The sequence below is a fragment of the Globicephala melas genome, chromosome 8 (genome assembly GCF_963455315.2).
Source record: "Globicephala melas chromosome 8, mGloMel1.2, whole genome shotgun sequence".
Taxonomy (NCBI): Eukaryota; Metazoa; Chordata; class Mammalia; order Artiodactyla; family Delphinidae; genus Globicephala; species Globicephala melas.
The window spans coordinates 104092295-104112190 of NC_083321.1; the positions used below are offsets into that span (position 1 = coordinate 104092295).

The window sequence follows — 19896 nt, forward strand, 5'->3', positions numbered from 1 at the left end:
TAATTTTCATGACAATCTTATGAGGTAGGTATGATTATTCTCTTCCTTTTACAGATGAAGAAACTGAAGCACAGAAAATTTTCTTGCTCAAGGTCAACAGATAGTGAATGACAGAGAGAGATTTCAAGCACAGGCAGTGTAACTGCAGACCCAGTACTCTCTTAACTACTGTACAACACTGCCTCCTGTCTTGGGATTCTAAGACGTGAAATCCAGAATCTCGTGAGCAGCCCTCCCAAAACTATAGAGTAAGATGTAGGCTAAGAGTAGCGTTAGTGGTTTATCATCAAAGGAGGAAGAACCATTTCTTGAACTATATCATGGTTTTGCAAGAGGATTCCTTTTGGTAATTAGGATGGCTGAGATGGTGTTGGCTCAGTCATTGGCATGGGTCACGCGGAGCCTGGGCACAGGACATAGACCCCATCCTCTGTGGCCTTCTTAGTTGATGGCAAGCCACAGGGCAGTCTTCAGAGTCTTGGTTTTCTATGGTAGTCTGCTCCTTGGTTCTGATTTGGTTTCTGGGCATAGAGAAAATAAACAGAGAAGGGAAGAGAAGAATGGGGTCCTTTTAGAGATGGGGCTGAAGGATGTTTCAGGGAGACCACTTACCACTCCGTCTGTGATTCAGAGACAAAACTAGCCAACAAGTGCCCACTGACATGGGAGAGCAGGCCTGAGGGAAGCAAGGTTGGTCCCACTGTCCGTGGCGAGGTTCCCAGACGTTGGTTTATGAGCAGTAAATTCCTCCATGAGGTTTGTCTTTTCATTTTATTAGGGAAAGTTTTCCTCATAAAGTTCTCCCCCAGACCATCAAAACTCCCTCAAACTCTTGGGAACTACATTCCATCTGCATGCCTTGTGGTTTCCTCCCCCCACCCCCCAGTGTATCTTCTTCCCTCTCTTGTTAGTAATTCCATTTCGATCTCCTCTCCCTCCACTCCATCCCAGTTAGCGATCCCAAGAAGCTTTGTTTTTCTAGAGCTGCCATTCTGAAGATGTTGCCTCCTGCTCTAGGAACTGCTTTAAGGGAAAGACAGATACTTCTCCACTTAGCCATAAGGTGGGGGGGTCACCCAGGGATCTGCATTCCTAGCACAGTGGCTGGCACCTACTGGGCACTACATCTACATTAACTATTGTCATCATTAAAAATCAGATTGTTTGGGCTTCCCTGGTGGCGCAGTGGTTGAGAGTCCGCCTGCCGATGCAGGGGACACGGGTTCGTGCCCCGGTCCGGGAAGAGCCCATATGCCGCGGAGCGGCTGGGCCCGTGAGCCATGGGCGCTGAGCCTGCGCGTCCGGAGCCTGTGCTCCACAACGGGAGAGGCCACGACAGTGAGAGGCCCGCGTACCGCAAAAAAAAAAAAAAAAAAAAAAAATCAGATTGTTTTCCTAAAACCGAGTTGACATTCTCAAATGTTTTGAATCTAGAAGATCTGAGAGTATGTGGGATTGCATGAATCACCACCGAGGAGCTATACAGAAACCGATTTTGTTATTCTTGTTCCTGACAGATAGCTCACCACAAAGTGACTTCCTGAAAACCCCGCAGCGCGTTAGCAAAGGCCCTGGGAAAAGGACTGGGGACCCCACCTCGCCCCTTGCTATGTTAGGCAGCAAACCCTGCTTTCCTCCGCCAGGACCGGCAACCCGACGATGTTCCCGCTGCCAGATACTAGCTTCCCCGCCGAGTCAGGCAGAGTTGGAGAGGCAGATGTGAGCCAAGTGGGGCGCGATTTGAGTCATATCCTGGGAAATGCGTGTCAGCAGCAGGTGAAAGATGTTAAGTTTCATGTGGACTGTGCACCCGATGAAAGGTGAGGAGCACAGGAACCCTCAGCTTTACCTTCGTGCCCAAACCCACTTTCTGTCGTGTGGAGAAATGCACGGCGAGCTTGCAGGATAGCGTGCAGAGCAGCCCTGGGGGCCAGGGATTAGGATGCAGGGGTGGCGGGAGTGCTGACATCAGGGTCCAGCTTCTACCAGTCATGAGACCAGGAGGCCCAAAGAGGCAGTAATTGCACAGCGATGTGAACGTACTTAATGTCATTGAAATATGCACTCAAAAACGACTAAGGTGGTAAATTTGAAGTTATGTGTATCTTACCACAATTAAAAAGAACAAGCTGAAAGCATAGAGAGTAAAGTATTAAACAACACGAACAACAACAACAAAGGCAATACTTTGCCCCCAGTTCTTAGCCTCCAGCAACATAATAGGGAACCAAACAGCTGAACTTGAGGACCAAGGGGGACGGAGTGTGTGCAGGCCCTCTGTGCGGACCATACCGATGTGCACTTTGATTATTCTGGCTCCGTCTGTGCCTCTGACTACTCATCTTGCCCAGCATCGTCCCTGGGACCTAAGAGGAGGTCTTTCCTCACCAAAAATGCAGGCTCCTCCCAGGGTGAAATTTTCTTTCAGGGGCTCTGCCTAGGACCTAGCTGTCAGCACACACTAGCTCTCAGACGCTTATCCTGCACGTCTCCCTGCACCGCAAAGCCTGGGCAAACATCTGTGCCTTCCCGTTCCTCACTTGAGACAGCCTGATATTTGCAAAGGAACACTGCTAAAAACTAACAGAAGTCGATGAGGAAATAATGACCCAAAGTACAAATTGCATTAGTAGAAAACAGGCTCTACTTTACTAAACACGTATTACAGATTAGTCAGAAAACTAAGTGCTGGGCGTGTCATTTTTGATCCTTACAATACTGCGGATGGAAATTACTAGTGTGCTTTTTTAAAGTCAGGGATGCTTCTGCTCAGAGATCTTAGGCACAGAGTGAAGCTAAACCAAGACTCAAACCCTAGTCTGACTGGCTCCAAAGTCTTTACTTTTCCCTCTGTGCTGCTCCTAGATTTCCCATCCAAAGGCTTCCGTGGAAAGGGCAGAGAGGTTCAGCAGATGCCCACGTGCCCATGATAACCATGTTCTACCCCTGTTTGCAGGCTCGTCTTTAGGCCTGTGTCTGCCCCCCTTAGCTCCTGCCTCTCTGTTCTAAGCTCATGGGGACAGGGCTTTGCTTGCAAGCTCACTGCCGCATACCCACTGCCAGGAGCAGAGCTTGGCGCAGAGTAGGTGTTCATAAATCCTTGCTGAATGGAAGAAGGCGTGACTGATTTCTCAGTGACTTTGCATGCTCCCAGCACTCAAGGGCTGGTCTCTTCATCCATCTTGTCCTACTTTCCAAGGACACATATCAACTTTCACTTGTAACTCATTATTCAGACCTCAGGGACTTCCTCCTTCATATCAGTTTCTAAGTAACCCTGTTAGCTGTCAATAAATTTGAGTTCCATCGAACGGGCAAGTCCTTTCATAGCCCACGTGACCTCCCTTAACCACCTCCAGAACACCATGGGCTGTATTGTTCACTCAGGGGAATAGTGATGGTGATTCTCATCACGGTGATGATGCATAAATAACATTTATGCAGCAGTTAATGCGCTACAGGAATCAGACTAGGAACTTTCCATGCATCTTCCAATTTAATCCTCATAACACCTTTGACATAATCATCCCCATTTCACAGATGAGAGAATCCGAGACTGGGAGAAACTGAGAGAAGCAGGTTTAGGGAAATGGCCAAGGTCATGCATAGTTCTCTCTGTCTCCAAAACTTCAAACCACTTTGTACTTTGCAACCCTAAGTCTTTCTGCCTGTCATCTCACAAAATACACTTAGAATAAGCTCCACCCGTTACAGCAGACCTATGGTATTACAGTACCCTACAACAACCATACCATCTGCACCATAAAAATCATCCCTTTGCACATAGACTTGGAAGAGCCCACTTGGTTGATGAGATTGTCCCATCCCCCCTCCTTCTGGGATCCTCCACCAGCGCTGCATTTCCTAACCCACTACCTTCCTTACAAAGAACGCAACCCTTCCAGAAAGCCCTCAAGCTGTATAAATTTTGGCTGGACCCCGTTCAAGATCAGTATTTTACACTTAATCTGCTTCTAGATGGAGTAATCGGGATCAAGAGGATTTACGAGGAGCGGTTCCCTGGAGCCTGACCTTTCTCTCATGTTTCATCATTTATTTATAGTCTGTGTCTTCTGTGAACTTCAGCCCCATCCTGGGGCCTCCAGTTGTGTGATACTATCGGATGGCCCATCACTGCTGGAGTGGATGTTCTTAGCAATGAAAAGAAGAGGTGGGGGCAGAGGGAAAGTATGGGGCCTTGATGCCCTGGCAGCTCAGTGTGGGCTGGGGCGTTGGTGTGACTTCCCTGGAGCTCGTGGTCAGCTGCCTCTCCACGACCTGCCTTGATTCGATTCTGGTTCTTGGTGGTCAGTTTCCTCGGGATCTCTAGAGCCCAAGCCTTACCTTCCTTTGCACCTGGCTGGCTCATCTTTTGCGTTGAGTTCAACACTGGAGGTGGAGAGGGAGGTGGGGGGAAGAGGAGAAGTTTCAGTCCCCTGTGAATGAATTCAGTTGGAAAAAAGCATACGGGATTTGAGCACATCTCCGTATTACCCCTGGAATGGTTTCAGGTTTTTATAAAACCCAAGCAGCATCCGCTGATGCCCCTTCTCTTCAAGGGCAAACGTTCCATGATTCTGGAGTGAGCAAATCTGTGTTACCAGATTTGTCCAGGACCCCGTCTTCCTCACCTTGACTGGAGCCTGCACGGTCCTGATTGAGGCTTCCTTTGCAGCCTCTCCCAGGCTTGCATTCGGAGAGGTGGGGCTGCCCGTCCTTCCCTCCTGCTGTCACTTTGAGATCACTGCCCACAGGGACTGATTCTTTTCTCCAGAGACTGTTTTCTTTTAAAGTTCATGATGTTCACTTTTTTGTTTGTCTTTCTGTTTGCTGCAAGGAGAACTCTGAATTCTGATGGAAATTCTGCCAGTTAGGAAGATAACTTTGCAAGGTCACTCAAAGTGTTGGGAAAATTGGATACCAGAATTTTTAAGATCCCTGGTCCACCAAGGGATCTTCAGGGCTCTCACAAGGTCCAGGGAGAGACCCATATGACAGCCCTTGGGAACTTTCCCCCTTTAAATTCTTCTGTTTATTTATTTATTTATGTTTAAAATTAATTATTTATTTTTGGCTGTGTTGGGTCTTCATTGCTGTGCGTGGGCTTTCTCTAGTTGCGGCGAGCGGGGGCTACTCTTCATTGCGGTGCGCAGGCTTCTCATTGCAGTGGCTTCTCTTGTTGCGGAGCACAGGCTCTAGGCATGCGGGCTCAGTAGTTGTGGCTCGTGGGCTCTAGAGCGCAGGCTCAGTAGTTGTGGCACATGGGCTTTGTTGCTCTGCGGCATGTGGGATCTTCCCAGACCAGGGATCGAACCCATGTACCCTGCATTGGCAGGTGGATTCTTAACCACTGCGCCACCAGGGAAGTCCTGCTTCTGTTTATTTTTAGTTAAATATTTCCACACATACAAAGATAAAATATAATGTATATAAGATATAAAAGATAATAAATACTCCTGGACCCATCACCCAACTTGAGAAATAGAATGTTGCCAAAATGCTGAAGCGCCCCCGAGCCCTCCCTGTTGGTTATATTCTCCCTTCAGGGGAATTTTATGTTTACTGTTCTTTTGCTTTTCATTACAGTTCGAAAGCTTATTTAGTAAGATGAATCTATTTTATAATTTTCGTGTGCATTTGAACTTTATATGAATAGTATCACATGGGATAATTTTTTGTGTCTTACGTTTTGCAGATTCATCTGAATTGGTGCATGTAGCCATAGTTAATTCATTTTTACAGGCATATATGACTACGTCACACTTTTTTGCCATCCCCCTGTCCCTGTGCATTGGGTTGCTCTCCATGATGCTGTTAAAGGTAACCCTGCGGTGAATATTCTTGGCTGTGTTTCCTGGGAACACGGGCAGGATTTTCTGCTGGGTCACAGCATTTCTCTGCGTGGATCCTCTTCTTACTCAGTGACCTTGGTGCTGATTGTTACCCTCAGAGCCTTGATGCACACGCTGGTGGTGTAAATGCAAACAAAGCCCAGGGCCTTCCTTGGGCCACTCCCAGTTTGGTGGAGCAACTAATCCCAGCATTCATGCTGGTCACCCCACTGGAACCCCGGCCCAGAGTTCCTGGAGGTCAGCTGGCCTCTCTCTACTGGTCATCTTACCCCTTCCCTGCCTCGAAATCACTATCTTTACCTATTCCTTCCCCCTGACCCCCGCAACCTTTTTGGATCCCAGACAGTCTCTGCTTTCCAAGTCAAATCTTTGACCTGTCCTTATTATTATTATTTTTTGTGGTACGTGGGCCTCTCACTGCTGCGGCCTCTCCCGTTGCGGAGCACAGGCTCCGGACACGCAGGCTCAGCGGCCATGGCGCACGGGCCCAGCCGCTCCGCGGCATGTGGGATCCTCCCGGACCGGGGCACGAACCCGCGTCCCCTGCATCGGCAGGCAGACTCTCAACCACTGTGCCACCGGGGAAGCCCTGACCTGCCCTCTTGATTCTATCCAGTGGACCAAACCCCCCAACCACTCTTTCATACATTTTTATTTTCAGTTCACAGTCTTTCTGTAAAATTCTTGTAGAATTAGGCTCTTAGTAGACACATTCCAGTCTTAGTTAAGATTGGGCCAGAGACTGGACAGGATGACCCAAGGAGGTTTCTGGACTCAGCAGTGTGGCTTATCCCATGAACTTCAGTGCTGGCCATTTCACATGAGTGATCCAAGTCTCATCTGCCTGTGTACCTGTCTGTCTGTCTCTTTCTCTCCTCGCTTCCTCCACCTCTCTTTCTCAAACTTGCATAAACATTGTAAGAACACTAATAAGAACCTTTCCCACCATGACTCTTGGAGAGTAAGTTGGTGACATGATACACCATCAGCTCTGAATACTTTCATGGGTATTTTCTGCAAACAAGAGCACTCTTATGCATAAGCAAAACACAGCCCAAACCAGGAAATTGAGGGATGCATCACCACCATTTAACCCTCAGGCCCCATTTGATTTCTTCTTACTGTCCCGGTAAAGTCTCTTTTAGCAACAGGATCTGGTCTAGAAGCAGTCACACCTCCTCCCCTCCTTCAGTCTACAGTAGTGCCTCTATCTTTCCTTGACGTCATGCGCTTGACAGTTTTGAAGATGAGTCCAGTTATTTTGTAGAATGTCCCTCAGTTTTGGTTTACTGCCGTCTCCTCGTGATTAAACTTAAGTTACGCATCTTTGCTAGGAATTTTCCAGAAGTGATGCTGCGTTCCTCCCATTGTGCTACTAAAGGACATATTATTTAAACATGTCCCATTGCTGAGGATGTTAGTTTTAATCACTAGATGAAGATGGTATCTCTCAGACCTCCTCACTGTAAAGTCACTTTTCCCCTCTTTATAATTAATGACTATTTTATGGGAAGTTGCTTTGAGACTCTGTAAATATACTGTTAATCATAAACTTTCAATTTATTCATCAACTTATTTATGTCAGGATGAACTCATGGATTCCTATTTTATTCAATGTATTTTTGATCTGTCGCTATTTATTATCATTATTTATTTTGGTACTAGACTGTCAAGCTAGCTCTTGTGTTCTTGTGACATGTTCCATCATTCTTTGAAAACTGCCTCATTTTCTGGCACAAAAAATTGTTTCTTTTACTTTTTCTATTCTGTCTCAGAATCAGCCATTCTTCTAAGCAATCCTGGGTTCTTTTAGTGAAAAATGGTATTTGGAACCCAAATTCTGAGTGTTAGATGACTCTACTGCTCTTGGGGTGTCACTGCTCCCAGCCCCCTCTCAGAGGCAAGAGCCAGGGAACACACACGTGTTTACATCTATGTTTCTCTGTGTATTGAGGACCGTGAATCCACATTTACATCTCCAATTCCAGCCCATAGGGTTCATTCCAGGTTTTTTCCTTTCCATTTTGTTAACTGTGATGGTGAATTTCATGTGTCAACCTGATTGGGCCACAGGGACCTCAGATATTTGGTTAAACATGACTCTGGATGTGTCCATGAGGGTGTTTCTGGCGGAGATGACCATTTGAGCTGGTAGGCCGAGTCAAGCAGATTGCCCTCCCCAGTGCGGGTGGGTCTGATCCAATCCGCTAAGTCCCGACTAGAACATAAAGACTGAGTAGGAGAGAATTCACTCCCTCTGCCTGACCATCTTCAGGCCAGGACATTGGTCTTCTTCTGCCTTTGGACTCGGACTTGGACTGAAACCTACACCGTTAGCTCTCCTTGTTCTCAGGTCTTTGGACGATCGGCTCTCCTGGGACTCCAGCTTGTTGACTACGGATCTCAGGACTTGTCAGCTTCCATAATTATGTGAGGCAGTTCTTTATGATAAATCTTGTTCTCGCTTCGTGTCTCTGTCTACATCTGTATTTACATCTCCTACTGTTTCTGTTTCTCTGGTGAATCCAGACTAATACAGTAGCCCAGTGGAAAGCCTGGCTTCCTTAACTCTCAATATATTTACTTGTTTGATCAGTCATCCTATATGTTAGCCATTTCCCCTTACATCCAGCACTCAGCTCCCCCTATATGGAGACCGCCTTCACCTCTCTGAGGCTCTGACAACCTGTGCTGGCTGCCCTTTTGCACACGTGGCCTCTTTGCCCAGCGTGGGCTCTGAGGCCCCTCGAGGGCCCAGGTCACCCTCTTGTGCTGACACCTGTCCCTTCCCCACTGCTTAAATGCCTACCTTGCTCACCTTCAGCAGTAGCTTTAGGACTGAATTATTAGGAAGGATAGGGAAGGGGAGAGACAGGAAGGGGAGGGAAGAGAAATGGTGGTGAAAATAAAGAGGAGGAGGGATCTGATTTTTCTTTTAAAATGTAGCCTCCTTCCTTGCCAACTACTTATTTGCCATTGCCACCGATGCATCCTGTAGGTGCTTTAAAGTCTACATATCTGAAGCTGTTCCTATTTCCTCTCTAGTAAAAACCCTTCTCTACTCTTCTACTCAGCTGATGGGAGTACAAATGGTTTCTTCTTTCTGGAGGACAGTTTGGCAATATGGTTCTAAGGGCTTTAAAAAAATCCTATATATTTTTTGACTTCAAACTGTACTTTTAGGAATTTATACTAAAGAAATAATTAAAGATGTACAGAGAGATTCAGCTTTAAAAATGTTAATCATAGCTAAAATTGGAGTCGTGCAGAGTGTTTTGTATCACGGGAGCAGATAGAGTAAATTGTGATAAATCCATAAGGTAGGATCCTATGTAAACAGTACAATAATGCTGAATTAAAGTTATTGATGGGGAAAGATGTTCACTGTATGTTGTTAGGTGAAAAAGGTATAAAATGGAATGATCCTAATTATAATGAAAATATTAGAAATATATATGTGTAGGTAAAGAAAAAACTTGGAGGGTATATCAAAAGGGAATGTTAACAATCAGATTATGGACTTTTTTTTTTTTTTTTTTTTGGCGGTACGCGGGCCTCTCACTGTCGTGGCCTCTCCCGTTGCGCAGCACAGGCTCCGGACGCGCAGGCTCAGCGGCCATGGCTCACGGGCGCAGCCGCTCCGCGGCATGTGGGATCCTCCCGGACCGGGGCACGAACCCGCGTCCCCTGCATCGGCAGGCGGACTCCCAACCACTGCGCCACCAGGGAAGCCCTATGGACTTTTTTTTCAGGTTTTTTTTTCCCCTTAATGGAGTTTCTAGGTTTTTCTTCACCGAATACTTTTATTTATACAGTAATCAAAAGTTACGGAAAGAAAACAACACACAGCCATCTCTGTTAATGGTATAGCCATTCTTGAAGTCATCAAACCCTTTGTATCATCATGGATGACTCTGTCTCATCGGTCACGGAGTGCTGTTGATTCTCCTTTCACAGTACTTCTTGGGGTGTCCCTTCCTTTCCTGCTGCCACCTCCCCAGGTCAGACCTCATCACCTTCCACTGATGGAGTTCCACTCCACCCTGACCCAGGCAGCCAGGTGGGTGGTCTTGGGGTAGTTCTGTGATCACCTTTCTTCCTGCACAGAAATCTCCAGTGGTCCTTTGTGTCCTGAATAAAGGTTGGATGTCTTAGTTCAGCCTTCCATAACCTGGTCCCAGCCTGTGTCTCCTTACACCTATTTCATAATTCAGCTCTGTGCTCCAGCAAACATGTTCTAGCTTCACTTTCTTCAAACATATATTGTGTTTCCTAGCTTCTGTGGTTTGCTCAACTGCTGGCCATTTCTGGAATTATCTTTCCTTCTACCCTTATTTCTACTCATTCTCCAGTGCTCTGCTCATGTCATCTCTTCTCTGGTGTCTCTCCCCATGGGTGCCCCTGGATGTAATTTCCCCATCTCCGAACAAGGTAGCATGTTGTGCCATTCCCATTTTATAGCCCATGTTCAGCACTCTTTGCTTTCTTCAGTTGGGCAAACTGTCTCCCCTAGGGTATAGTTAGTCCACTCCAGAATCGGAGCCTCCTTCCTTGGAATTCCTCAACCTTCCTGTCCATTTCATTCCCTACTTCATGTTGGAGAAAACCAGAAATGGAGATCATAAGACTTGGACTTAACTCCTTAATCTTCTTCCTTGAAATTGTCTGCTTCTCAACTCACTGGACTATAGTTTCCACCCCTCGAAATGCTCTCAAAATTGACCTGGCAAAGATCATCCTGATCTCCATTTGCTAATAAATCCAATAAACTCAAGTATGTGAGGGGTACAGGGACTCTGTAGCTGGACAGAGTAGGGTTGGAGTCCCAACTTCCTCTTTCACTGTCTTTGCCTTGTGCAAGTTACATATGTTCTTCAAGGACCAGTTTCCTCATCCAGTAAATGGAGGGGAATAATTGTACCTTCTCACTAGGATAGTAGTAAAAATGACACGTGATGATGTTTAGAAAGTGTTTGGACCCATGTGTTGGACACTACGAAGTACTCTGTAAACATTAGCTACTGTCAGGACACTGTCAAGTCTAAGCACCTTGCACTGGCTTCTGCCTGCCCTTCACCCTCATCCCCTCTTGTAGCCCTGCCCTTCTGCCCATCCCATACGCTTTATGCTTCAATGAGAGCAGACTTCCTAGAGCTTCCCAAGCACACTCACTGTGTCCCATCTCTGAGGTTTTGTGTCTGCTCTTTCTTTGACCAAGAATATCCTTCAGCCATTCCTTGTTTACCTGATTGAACTCCTATCCAGCTTTTGAAATCTAATTCACAAGTCATCTCCTAGTGAAACCCTACCCTCCTCTTCTCCGGCAGAGGGAGGATTTCCTTCCTCGCCTGTGCAGTCTTTGTACCTTGCCTGTGTTTCCATGTTGTGTCATCACATCACACTGCGCTAAATCTTACTGTTGGCGTTGTCACCTCCACAGCTATAGCGTCCTTTGCTCGGTCCCCATTCCTCTTTGTGTGTGTGCAGCACGTCTTAGACAGTAATATTTGCTGTATGAAAAACATGGAAGGAGGCAGAGCTCAGAAAGAGCAGAGACGGAACCTGAGCTCAGGACTTTTTACTCCTAATGCCATTTCCTTCACTGACATCCCCCAAAGTCACAGCCACATAGAGTCAGTTTTTCGGGTTGTCACCTAATGTCTGATGGCCCTGGATTGACCCTGAGAGTGAGATTTACCGTCTACTATTATAAAAGCTTTAGATCCCAGCCCATCGCAAAGGACTTGTGCAAAGAAGGGACTAACGTATGTCAGAAGCCAGCGGGGAGGTGGGAGGTTCTGAGGGTGAGGGCAGGAGCCTCCAAAGCCCCCATCAAAAACAAAATAAAAACTCTTTCTAAAAGCTCAGTAGAAAGAGAAAGACACAAAAAAACTGATATTAACGTGATCTCCAGGCTGTGTTTATTGAAACAATCTTAGGTCCATAATCAAAACAATGTTTTTATCATTTCCCCTCCAGGCTGGTCACAAGCTACAAACTGGATCGTTTGACACACATCTCTCGTGCACTTGAAACTCAAATTGAAACTCTGCCATTGTAACTGTACAAAGAAAAATAACTTTTCAAAGCCCCACATATATATTTTTCTGATTCATCCTTTTGATATTTTACTTGGATCAAAACCCAGCTTCACTTGGTTTTCGCCAAGCACACATTTGGGCTACTTCCATCATTGTTCTTGGAAATGATTTGTCCTTTTGACATACTGTGCGTTCAACATACAACCTGTTCAACGCCATCACAGGCCGTGCCAGGGACTCCCTCATGGGGTGTCAGGAGCTTCTCTGAAATACTATCTTCATGTAGGTTGACCAGCTGCTTAGTTGTGCAATGTTCAGGAAAGTGTGTGTGTGTGTGTGTGTGTGTGTGTGTGTGTGTCAGAGTGAGTGAGTTTGGTGTTTTCTGGGGGAAATGCTGGGTTAGCATGTTTGGAGAATTTCTGTGGCCTGTTGGCTGATATGAATAAATGTCAGAACATGTTTTGGGAAGATATGTGTGTATGTTTTCATTTATCTGAGGGAGGAACCTAAGCAGAGGAGACTGAACGTGGGGAGACATTGTGTCTCCTGCGTGATGTAGGCAGAGGACGTTCGTTAGGAGAAAATGGAAAGCTCGTCAAAACTGGCAAATTTTGTCTGTATGTCTGGGAGGGAGAAGAGTCAGCTTCTTCCAGCGTCGTGGGGTTTTGGCCTGGCAGCTTGTAGGAGCGGAGGCAGCCTACCGGGGGCATGGGCAGGAGAATGGAACTAGCTCTGCTTTGGCCTCACGCTCAAGATGCCAACCTCTTTGTTTTCCCAGGCCATCCGGTGGGTGCACTGCCGTCACCCAATAGAACTCAGCTTCTCTACATAGGCTAAGCTCTGCTGTACATGCTCCCGAGGCATTTCCCTGCCCCGTAACTGGTCTTTGTCCCTTCCACCCCCTTTACTCTTACGCCTGGTCTCCTCTTTCCTTTGTTTTCCTGTCGTATCTCTCTTTGTTATTGATCCTGGCTGTCTTCCGCTCTTGCGGTCTGTGCCACCTTAGCTCACGCCCATCTGACTTTATTTTTGGCCGTATTTTCCCTATTGCTTCTCACCTCTGCTTGTCTTCAGACGCTGCCTTCCTCCTTCATGGCTGCTCATCTTCCCTGACCTTCTTTCCGTCTCCCCCAAGCTCTGCATCTGTGCTATCAAATGGGAACCTGGGAAGATCACTGGGCAGGTAAGGAAGACCGCAATAGAAGACTGAAGGAATATAAACACCACGATAGGCAGGAACTATTAGAATTCCTTGGAAGAATACAAATTCTTTTCACTTGGGCTGCTCTGAATACACAGTGGGAGAATCGGAGCCAATCAAGTAATGATGCTGCCTCTGGCTCATTGCAGTTCATTTTTAATAAACGTTAGAGCTGGATACAATGGACCAGATGAATTTTAAGGTCCTCCCAGTGCTGAGATTCTATGGTTGGTAGAATATTGCAGCTGTAATATTTTAAAATTGTGTATTGTCTACAATCACGGGTGCTGTAATTGTCTAACCTAATTATGGCCGAAGGCCATCCATTTATGTCCTCGCTACAGGGACCAGCCACGTTCTAAGCTCTTGCTGCAGAGTCGTTGGACAGGCTCTCCTCTTGTCACTGCTGCAGCCAGAGCCAGCGAACTCTAGCACACCCAGACCTTTCAGAGAGGCCAGAGACGCTGCTTTCCAATTCCTCCCACAATCTGGGGAGGAGATGAGATAGCAGGGCTTTCATTCCAGTGTTGCTGTGGCTTCAAAACACCGTAAAGCAAACCGAGAACGGCCCTGGCAAAGACTTTGGTCCTGGCCTTGGTATCCTCCCTGTCTTGAAGAAGCCCTGTCAGAATCCTCCAACTTCTCTACAAAAATAGGTGGTGTGGACGTGGATGTTAGGGCCCCCTTGAGGAGGAACCTCTAGTTCTTGGAGGACATCCTTCCTATGATCTTCCACCAGAATTCAAGTGGCTGCCAGGTAAGGGACCGTATCTTGGCTCGACTGGCACCTGGCCAAGTGTGATGGGGAATTTTATGGGTCACCTTGGCTAGCCCACAGTACCCAGGTATTGGGTCAAACACCAGTCCAGATGTTGGTGTGAAGGTATTTTTTTAAAAGACGAGATTAACATTTAAATCAGTTGACTTTGAGTAAAGCAGATTATACTCCTTAATGGAAGTGGGCCTCATGCAATCAGTTGAAGGCTTAAGAGACTGAGGTCCCCCAAGGAAGAAGGAATCCTGCCTCTAAATGGCCTTTAGACTCGAGATCGTAGCATAACTTTTCTCTGGGTTTCCAGACTGCTGTTTTTGGACTTGCCGGTCTCCGCAATCACGTGAGCCAGTTCCTTAAAATAAATCTCTCTCTCTATGTCTCTCGCTCTGTCTCTCTCTCTCTCTCTCTCTCACTCTCCAGTTGACCCTTGAACAACATGGATTTCAACTGTGCAGGTTCACTTATATGCATATTTTCTTCAATAAATACATACTACGGTACTACATGCTCTGTGGTTGGTTGCCTCCGTGGATGTGGAACCACAGGTATGGAGACTGACTGTAAAGGTATAGGCGGATTTCTGACTGCACAGGGGACTGGTACCCTAACCCCTGTGTTGCTCGAGGGTCAACAGTGTTCATATCTACATATCCTATTGTTTCTGTTTCTCTAGAGAATCCTAATACACCAGGCGAGGACTAATCTGGACAGAGCAGAAGGTGCCCTTTATTTCATTGGTTAATGTATCCCCTGCAAGAAGGTCCTCAGAACAACGCACTGAGTGTCCAGGATTAAATTTGATCCTGATGAATGACTGTGTTTGTGTCCCCACTTCCGGGTGACCAACCATCTTGGTTTGCCTGGGACTGAGGGGTTTCCTGGGATGTGGACTGTTTAGGGCTAAAACTGGGAAACCTAGGAGTAAATCGGTCAACCTACCCGACTTTCACAAGTTGGGCTGCTGATTTTTCTCTATTCAAGTATCCAGACTTCTGGAGGACATTACAGAGGGCACCTCTGGTGGACTTACTGAGAAAATTAACATCCCCCTAGATCTTGGTTATTGATACAACAGGTACACAGCGCCTATCACAAACATGTCATTGCAAGGCCCTGGGGTTGCATCCAGGAACCAGCCAGAGCCTTGCATAAACATGTCCTCCTAATGTCCCCAAAGCCCTTTAGTTATGAGCGTGCCTCCTGCCAGCAAGTGCATTTACACCCTGGCTGTAGAACGGTCCTGAGATTCTCAGCACTGGTCGCCACAAGCCACAGCAGCCCCTGTCCAGGTCCAGCTCTGTGGGCATGGTGCTTGGGAAAGCCACAGCTGTGTATCCACGAGGCCAGGACCTGAACCCTGCCTTATGAAATACTGATGCTTTGTGACTTTCAGTTTTCTGGCAAAATCCCCTGTAACTGTCACAAGCCCTCCAAGTGCCCCTGTGCTAAGGCTCTCATGCCACAGCCCCTTCTTGTGACTGGCTCCCAAGTGGAATGTCTGTGCCCAAGCCGCCCAACAGAATCTATACAGCATCAAGGTCCTCGCTCTGCTAAACTCCTTTCCTTTGGGATATGGTTCCTTGGCCCCCCAGTCTGTGAGAGTGGATAATGGAAGAAGCTGGGGCGTGAGGATGTTGATGCCTCCTTGCCTGGTCACCCTGTTCCCCTCCTTTAGGGGACTGAGTCACAGCCTCTCGAAGAGACTAAGGTCTGGAGGGCCCCCATGCCTTCAGGTCCTCACAGGCCAAGCACTTCCGTGTGGCATGTGGTTCTTGATGGGAAAAGCTATCTGTTGGGGATTATCGTGTTGTTATTTGCCAGACACTAAACTTCAGTGCTCAGAAAAGCCAAAGCCCCACATACTCTCACCCAGTCATAGCCGCTGGCCAAGAAGCGCTCACTCCCCCAGGCATGGGTATCTGCAGACAGAAACCAAACCTCTCAACGGCCTCTATGGCAGGTACTGCATAGACATCTCCCTCTGTGCAACAGGATTTACAGAGGAGGAAATGCGCTCCTGGAGATTAACTGGCGTGTCTGATGTCGTGCAGTTTCCTTACAACTTAACAAATCACACATACGTGATACACTCCACTCTTGGGTTCATCCCCTGTGAACTCGACATTAGGGTGGATGGTGGGATAGACTGTACAAAACAGGCACAAACACGCCTCTCCCTGTATGATAGCTCGTGCACTGTGAGCTTGCTCTTCTCCCACCAGGAAGTGGAAGCGTGCTCTTCCCTCCTGGAATCTGGGCCAGATATGCCTCGAGACGAGGCTTGGAAAGGGCTTGTGCATCGGGACTTGCCTTCCCCGCCTGCCGGACACCTCCTTCTGCTCTGCCTCGTGCTGAGACGTGAGATGAACCACCAGGAGGGCTGGGATGCCGTCTTAGACCCCCAGCTCCCAGCTGACCCTCCCACTGACTGTAGTTGCATGATTCCAGGAGAGACTGCTCAGCTGAAGCCTACTTAATTATGCGTAGATTTGTGAGCTAATAAATAATTCAGATGGCTTGTTATACAGCAGCAGATAACTGATACGGAAGGCAAAGGAACAGCAAATGCACACCCACACACCCTCACACCCACACCCACGTTCACACGGCAGATAATCCCATGCTGAACTAGCGTTATTTTGCACTGCACCAGGCGGAGGACGCTCCCTGCTAAACCTGCAGAGACGGCCCGCCTGGACCGCTGGGCCTGCATTCCTGTCTTTCTCTCTCTTCCTACTACTTCCTATTATATTCTTATTTCAGACTCTGTGTTGGGTGGAGTTGGCGGTGGCGGTGGAACTCTACGCCTGGGACTCTCTCCCCTCTACAGGATAATGAAGTACTAGTTCTCGGGTTCATGCTTCTGCTTTGCAAATTCTAAAACTGCAGATGTTTCAAGAACGCACAGTTTTTCCTCCTTTCCTTCTTTCTGTTGAGCTCAGAGTTCAGTGTCTCCTGCTTTTGCTGTGTGTGTGTGTGTGTGTGTGTGTGTGTGTTTGTGTTGGGGGGAGAATGGGGATGGGAGGAAGCGTCCTCTGACCCCTCTGTGAGTGGAGGGTGGGGTTGATGAGAAAATGTTGAGAAGTGTCCACTCCAGGGTAGGGTTGGTTTGTATATGAGTATGAGGATTAATTTCCTTCCAGATACTAATTCTGCCTTCCTCTCATCCAGTTTACCTGAGAAATTACGAGAGAAATTTGTATTTCTCTTTGGAACATAACGTAGGCCTTATTTCTTATGACCTAAAAATCCTGTCTGTTCAAACTTTCCATCCAGTGAAAAACAGTACCATTTATATGAGGTATAAATGTCCTTTCCCTCCCCAGACTAAGTTTCTCATCATTATTGTATTATGTTTAGGCACTCATGGAGTGCATTGTAATTTAAAATAAAAGGATCTCAGATTGGCACTCAGTTTTTCATACTGTGTCTTTTAAAAAAAAGAATGTCAGCAAGATTTGGTTCATATTTTGGTTGAAACCATCCAGCAAACATGTAGAGCAGGAGATGGCAAACTTTCTGTAAGGGTAAGGTAGTAAATATTTCAGGCTTTGCCTTCATGTGGTTTTGGTCAGAGCTACTCAACTCTGCTCTTGTAGCACCAAGGCAACTCTGAGGCAACAGCAAATGAATATGCATGGCTGTGTGCCAGTAAAGCTCTATTTTAAAGAGCTGGTGCAGGCTAGGTTTGGCCTGGTAGGTCATAGTTAGTCAACCCCTGCTCCAGGACTTGGGCTTTCTGAGCTGTAGGCACACAGTCCTTGGGGTTATACATCAACCTTCCCAAGAGGACTTTGCTTATACGCACTGGGGACGCTGGTGTTGGACCTTCGGTAGTATCTAATCTCATCCTTTCATTTTATAGGTGAAGCGATAGGGGCTCAAAAAAGTGAAGCAAGATCACCCAGAACTAGGAAACAGAACCCATCCTCCCGACTCTTAGCCAAGAGTACACCAGTTGCTAGGTATCCTTCTTTGAAAACTTCCAGCAAGTTTCTAAGAGCCTTTAACGGTAAGAACAGCTAACATCTGTATGTCATTTTATGATTTACTACGGTAGGACACGGTATCCTATCTTGTACGTGAACAGGCTGATCTCATTGACTTAAGTGACTTGCTCATGATTGCAGAGTCAGTAAGTGATAGATCCAGACACAAGCTTGTGCCTTTGGACCCTAAGACTGGTGCTCTTTTTAGCTACATCAAGCATGATTGCCCCATAGGCTCAGTTCTGCACAGACTGCTCCACTTGCATCTGTCTGGCAGGGTGCAGAACCAGTGAAATAGGGAGGAGGTGGTACCTTCCCGTTTAATTGGGAGCTTTGGTCCTGAATGTGCTCCTGAGTAGAGCAGTGGAGGGGATCCTTCTTCGCTCCTGCCTTTGACGATTTGCTCCCGAAGTCTGCGCCTGGCTGGTGTGAGATCTTACAGTGATCCCAGCGCTTGAAGTTCAGGATCTCCAGCGTCTCCTGGCACTGCCCCAAGACATGCAAGAATCTGGAATCCACGTCAACTTTTGCTGCATAGGTTCTCAGAGATTAGGGAATGCAAGGCACTTGCTGAATAGTGGTCATTAAATACAGAATGATTCAGGCACATGCTCTTAGCCCTAGAGATGCTTTCTGCAGCCTGTCTTTTTTTCCTGGGGCGAGGAAGTGGTGAGTTTGTGCATCCTGGAGGCCAGGTACACCTGGGACAGTACAGGGTGCCCAGAGACAAGGCGCTACGCGGTATATGTCAGTCCCTTCTAACCTCTCTGTGACAACCTGCCAGGGCTGCGGTTGCCTGGCAGCCTCCTCCCCATCGCATTCCTGAGCACTGCTGAACCCAGCCCAGCTAAGCCCGGCCTGCCAAGCAGCCCGGCGCACAGCGCGGTGAACCGCCTGGAAGAATGCAGGGGCTGAGGCCAAGGCCTGCTTGGGTTTATTATCACTTATTGTGTGTATTTATTTAATTATATTTGCAATTTCTTCTTTATTTTCCTTCCTTGCTCTTGGATGGCTTATGACAAGACTTTCTGGCATCACGTCTAATTATACTACTTGAAACTTCTCCCTTCACTTTCAATCTACTGGCAAATATTTTTCAACAAACTTGAAGGGATTAAAACTAAATTGGCCAGATGGCTTCTTTGCACCTAATTTAGCACAGTCCAATGGTGCCAGATTTCCAGGGCACAGGGACCCGCTATCCCCTCACTCACTTCCTTGAGCTGCTCAACTGTTCTGCCTTTTATATTTATCAAATCTGGAAGTGGATTTAAGGAAATGCACAGATGTTCCTGAGCTAAGAGGAGCCCTGAGGCTTTAGGGTTTGGCAGAGAATTTCAGTAACATGCTGGGAGGGGCCCTAAGTGGCATGAAAGGTCATCCATCCTTTCATCGTCCAGTTCTGCTCCCTAGAGCCCAGCTAATAAGGGGGGTAAATGGACTAGAACTGTGAGGCTGGACCTGGGTTTCATTTTCTGTCGCCATATGTTCATTGTCTAAATTGGTTAGAGGGTATGAGAATTTTCTGGTTAATGCTTAGATTTGTCCATCTATCCAATATTTCCTAAGTTTCTCTAACATGCCAGACACTGATCTAGAAGCTAGGATATCATTGTAAGACCGACAGTTTTGCTCTATCAGAACCTGTGGTTTATTTAGGGGAAAATATTAAATAAAGGTGGTCCAGGTGTTGGTAGAACCCTCCTTTTTTCTTGGATCGGGAATCTTTCATAACCCACAAGGAAATTAGGAGTTTTGGACTTATCCATCTTTCTTCTCCATTGGTGTAGGTTCTTCCTTGAATCTTCAATCTCAAATAGCATTCACTAGATGAACACAGAGGTTCACTGACTCTTTGTTTCTTAGGCTCCAGCCCATGAATGAGGACGCAAGGGGATCAAATATTGACCAGAGAAATTTGCTGACCTGCCAGTTCCCTCTTTAACTGTAATGTTAGGTAAAGATATTACTCTAAGGTAAACATAAGCTTTGAACATCAAGCAACAAAAGGCAGCGATCATGAAGAAGTAAGAAGCAT

At 46.9% G+C, this 19896-nt stretch overlaps 1 long non-coding RNA gene across 26 annotated transcripts in view; it reads left to right on the forward strand.

Moving 5' to 3' along the window:
- The window catches only part of LOC115844432 (uncharacterized), a 326879-nt gene that overhangs the window by 121196 nt on the left and 185787 nt on the right, over positions 1 to 19896 (forward strand). Inside the window, exon 3 of one of the 26 annotated variants that reach the window (XR_011377653.1) lies at positions 17735 to 17881. The exons of the other annotated variants lie outside the window; for them this stretch is intronic. This is a non-coding gene — a long non-coding RNA (uncharacterized lncRNA). The remainder of the gene's footprint in view (positions 1 to 17734; positions 17882 to 19896) is intronic. 26 annotated transcript variants of the gene reach the window in all.